The sequence below is a fragment of the Octodon degus genome, unplaced genomic scaffold (assembly GCF_000260255.1).
Source record: "Octodon degus isolate 3935 unplaced genomic scaffold, OctDeg1.0 scaffold00041, whole genome shotgun sequence".
NCBI classification, from domain to species: Eukaryota; Metazoa; Chordata; class Mammalia; order Rodentia; family Octodontidae; genus Octodon; species Octodon degus.
The window spans coordinates 14,535,795-14,541,134 of record NW_004524617.1 but is presented as its reverse complement, the minus strand read 5'-3'; the positions used below and the strand labels follow the sequence as shown (position 1 = coordinate 14,541,134).

General features: G+C 36.0%; 1 pseudogene; it reads right to left on the bottom strand.

The window, feature by feature from the left end:
• Positions 1–976: 976 nt before the first annotated feature.
• Positions 977–1,644, bottom strand: LOC101575813 (annotated as a pseudogene).
• Between the last annotated feature and the right edge of the window lie 3,696 nt (positions 1,645–5,340).

The window sequence follows — 5,340 nt, the reverse complement described above, 5'->3', positions numbered from 1 at the left end:
GGAGCACCAAAGTATGAAAGACAAATATTAACATATATAAAAAATCAAATAAGCTGTAACATGTTAACTTAACTTGCAATTACCACCAAGAGATACATCAACAATACAAAAAATCAGCACAGAAATAACATAACTGGACAAAATTTATAAACAAAAGGACTTATGAGATGTTCACAAACTGTTCCAACAAACAACTTCAGAATATACATTCCGCTTGGGTGCACATGGGATGTTCTCTAAAATAGACCGCATAGTAGCCCATAGAACACATTTTAGTAAATAAAAAGGAATTAAAATTACCCCATGAATATTATCTGAATACAGTGAATGAAATTGGAATTTATTGACAAAAATGATTAAAAAAATCTATAAATACATTAAATTAAAAACCACAGTCACAGCAACCAATGGGCAGCAGATGTAATCAAAGAAGAAATGTAAAATATCCACAATCAAATAAAAATGCAAATATAACTTAGTAGATTCTGTGGAATGCAATGAAAGTAGTCTTAGAGGGAAATTTATTGTGGTGAAAACTTACATCAGGAAAACAGAAGGAGGATAAATAACCTAATGCTGCATCTCAATCTTGTAGAAAAAGAGTAAGACAAGCCCAAATCATATACAAGGCAGGAAATTATTTTTTAAAAAATGAGTAATTAACACATTGAGACTAAATATGCAATACAAAGAATTAATGAATCCAAGAGCTGGTTCTTTTTTTCTAGGTTTCAAATGCATTTTTTATTTACTATTTTTGATGACTATAAATAAGTGTTTTCACTATGGAAAAGAAAGTTAGCACAGTACATTTTCGTGACTGGGGAATGGATTTTCTGAAGTCATCTTCAATAGGGTAAAAACTTAGAAAAACAAAACAAAAAAATGTCCTGAATGTTGGAATTCAGTTCTTTATATAAAGTCCCTTGTAGAAACAAAACAGAATTAAAACCAAAAAAAAGGGCTGGGCAAAATTTAAAAAAGAAAAGAAGAAAGGGAAAGGAAAGAAGTTAAGAGGATTCATTGCTTCTCCGACTTCTCTTCAGCTTCCTCTCCAGGGTCCTTGTTCTCCTCCTTCACAGAGATCGCTTCTAGCTTTTCAGCTACTTTTTTCGCATTATCATTTTTGCCCAGTCCTTCTTTCTCTTCTCTCTCTTCAATTTCTTTTCTGTATTCTTCAAACTTTGTTTTAAATTTCTGTGCATTCTCAGCATTTAGGAAGCGGATGGCAAGCAGCTCCGGCTTGGGATACTCATCAGCGAGGTCAGCATGGGTATTCCAGACCCAGGCATGGTCACTGCCAGCATTTGGCTTTAGCTCCATCATAGGCGTGATATAATGATTGGCGCAGATTTTTAGGGTCTTGTCCCTCCTCATGAGGAGGCGGATGGTCTCTTTATCCTTATGCTTCAGGAGCTTGACATCGCTGGTGCCTCGTTCTTTCCATTCTGGACTATCATTCTCTGAAGCAAATCAGAACAACTTTGCTCGCATTTTAATAAGTTCCTCCTCATCTTCCTCTAGCGTTTTAATTTCTTGCTCAGGAAGAGAAACTATTGGTTCAAACTGTGGGTCATGGTTGGATTCGTCTGCATTCTCAGCGGAGGTATCATGGTCCTCATGTGTATACTTTGCAGCCGCCATGGGGGCGCGGTCGCAGTGGCTCAGCTAGCTCGGTTGTTGCTGACTCCCGGGCCTCTAGGTGGCTACTCGTTGCTCCTTTCCTCTGCGTCTGGCACCAGCGCCTACCGCCCGTGACCAGAAACCCGACCCCTGACCCCGGCAGCGGGAAACGCACCCAAGAGCTAGTTCTTTCAAAGAATAAATAAAATTGATATACTTCTATCGAACCTTATTAAAAAATGAAAGAAAGACCTCAAATCCATACAATAAGGAATGAAAAGGGTGAAATCACTACAGATCCCATGGAAATTCAGAAGAATATCAATACCTACTTCAAAAATCTTTACTCTCATAGGATAGAAAACACAGAAGAAATGCATTCCCAGATACATATTAAATAGAAAATTTTAATCCATAAGATATAAAAGTTAAGAATAACTCAGTATCAGTTACCAAAATTGAAAACATATTTTTAAAAATTACTAGTAAAGAAAAGTTGAGGTCCTAATAGGTTCACAGCTGAATTCTACAAGAAATTTAGAGAATATTTAGCAACAATACTCAGAAACTGCTTAGTGAAAATGAAAGGAAGCAATTCTCCATATATCATTCCTGGAGATAAGTATTACCCTGATACCAAAACCAGATAAGGACCTAACCAAAAGAGAGAACTACAGGTCAATCTCTCTTCTGAACATATGTACAAACATTCTCCATAAAACACAAGCAAACAGTGAATCATCAAAAATATTGTACATCATAACACAGTGGGATGAAACCCTGGAATCCAGGGACAATTCAACATTATGCAAATCAATAAATGTAATAAACCATATCAACAGAACCAAAGGGAAAAAATATGGTCATGTCAATAGATGCAGAAAAAGCTTTTGTGAATTCTAACACTCATTCATGATAAAAACCCTACAAAAAATCAGAATAGATAATCTTTACCTCAACCTGATTGTTGTGGTTTGTGTCTAGTTGTCCCCCCAAATCCTCATGCAGTCATGGGGTGAAGGCTTCTACAGTTTGTGTTAACTCGTGATCTACTGGGATTATGTGTGATCCAAGACTGGGATTATGGGTTTTAGTACTGCTGGGATTACCCATAGGTGGGTAAATACTGGGAAGTACCCATAGGTGTGAGTACTTCCCCTACCCTGGGGCAGGTAATTTGCATTACAATGTAAGGTGGGAAGAGAAGCTAGCTGCTTGAGCTGCTGCTACCCTTCCCTTGTGCTCTTGCTCTTTGCCGCCGCCATGAAAGGTTGCTTTCTGCTGTGTGCTGCTCTGCCTTGGACCCAGATGAGTATGGACTGAAACCTCCAGTAACTGTGAGCTAAATAAACCTTTCCTTCCTTCATTTTGAGTGTCGGGCATTTGTCCCAGCAACGAGAGAAGAGTAACTAAGACACTGATAAAAGAAATTTATGGCAAATCAACATGAAAATCACACTAAAGGGACAAAAAATGAAAGCTTTCACCATAACATCAGGAGTAAGAAGGATGTACACACTAACTACTCCCTTTCAGTATAGTTCTGGAAGTATTATCCAGAACAATTGGAAAAGAGAGTGAAATAGAATAGGGATAGAAAAAGAAGAATTTCAATTATCATTATTTGAAGATGATGTAATACTCTAAAGAGAAAACCCCAAAAACTCCACCAAAAGACTTAAATGTTTAATAATTAAATTCAGTAGCATGATTGGGTCCCATGTCAATGCTGAAAAGTCAATAATGTTATTGTTTTATTTTTTTATTTTATGTCCGCTTAGAGTTTCTTTGTTACATTAATTATATTGAGAAAGAAGTAGCAATGAGACAGTTTCAAAACAGGTTCATAAGACAGTTACAATAACTAATACATTGCATATTGTTGTCTTTGTAGTAGTTATTCATACTACAAGATGCAGACATGATATCTTGTCTAAACACTATTAGTTCAAAACTTTCTTCTCATTGAACTAAAAGAAAGTAGCTGTATGTCTGAGCTAACTATTTTGTATATAAAGATATATATTGTTTTAACTACAAAATGGTCCCTCATTTATATCTTTATTTTTTGTTTACCTTTGTCAGTGATGGGTATTCCATTGCCATTCATTTATTGTAGGTGCATGAATTCAGCAAAATAATCTAATATAGTCCAGCAGTCCATAACAGTAGTGGGTTATCGGCATGACTGTCAATGTCAGAAGTTGTTGACTTGAGCCTTTTACAGCTCAGCATATCAATATGGCTTTACTTTTTAAAACCTCGTTTTTATACTTTTCTGCTGGATGGTTAAGACCAAGATAAAGTAAGACCTATATAACAAAAAATGTAACTTTTGTATCTGACAAGGTCAGACAAATACCCTCAGGATTCACCCAGGAACCCTGTACAGCAGTTTGTAGATCTTTTGTCAGTGTCAGCCATGTGGATCAGTTACGGCCATTGCTTGGCCAATTTGCTCTTTGTGAAAGCCTGAGAGAATGTTTTTCTCTAGGTGACTCTCCTTACGCACACTGTACATTGTGGATCACTTTCCTCTGTGGCTCCATAATCTCCTTGATCAGAAAATTTGGGATACCACTGAGTTACAGGATGTTATAGTAAATGTTCTCTTATGTCCTGAATCCTCATTGACCTTGAAAGCCTAGAGCCAAAATGTTGGCTATCTTTATAGAAAAAGGAAAGATAACTTTTATTCATGATTAGGAAAAATCAACACAGTGAAAATGGCCATACTCCCCAAGCTGCTATACAGATTTAATGTAATCCAGATGAAAATATAATTAATATACCTCATAGGTCTAGAGAAAACATTCCCAAAATTCATTTTAGGAGTCTCAATCCCTGACTTGGAATTATATTACAAAGCTACTATGATAAAATCAGCATGGTACTGGTATAAAAAGACATGAGGAACAGTAAAACATATTATAAGATGCAGACACAACTAAAAACATATTTTTATATTTGAAAAAGAGTCCAAACATGATCACAGGAATTAACATAGCCTCCTTAATAAATGGTGCTGGAAAAACTTGCTCTTTTCATACTGAAAACTAAAACTAGACCAGTATCTCTCAACATCCACTAATTTAAAGTCAATATTGGTTCAAAGATCTAAATATTAAAAGAGTAACACTAAATCTCTGGAAAAGGAAGTTGGTAGACATCTTGAATACAAAGGAGTAGGCAGAGAGATCAAGAACAAAACCAAAACTTCATAGGAAATACTTCACAGATTCAACAATTGGGATCTCATCTTATTAAAATGTTTTTGCACATCAAAAGAAATCACTAACAGAGTGGAAAGAAAGCCCATGAATTGGGAAAAAAATTAGCTAACTGTCCCTCTGACAAAGGACTTCTCTCTTAGAACATATAAGGAATTTTTAAAAATTAGGCTCCCAAAATTCAAAAACCCAATCTAAAAATGGGCATCTGAGATGAACACTCACTTCTCAGACAAAGAAATACAAATGTGAATTAAATATAAGAAAAAATGTTGAAGATAATTGGTCATTTGAGAAATACAAATTAAAACAAGATTGCGATTCCATTTCACTCCAGAAAAAATGGCTATCATCAAGGAGTCAGCCAATAACAAATGGTAATAGGGCTTTGGGGAAAAGGAACCCTTCTCCTTTCTGGGTGAGAGTATAGGCTGGTATAGCCACTATGGAAATCAGTGTGGACGTTCCTCACAAAACCGGGATTAGA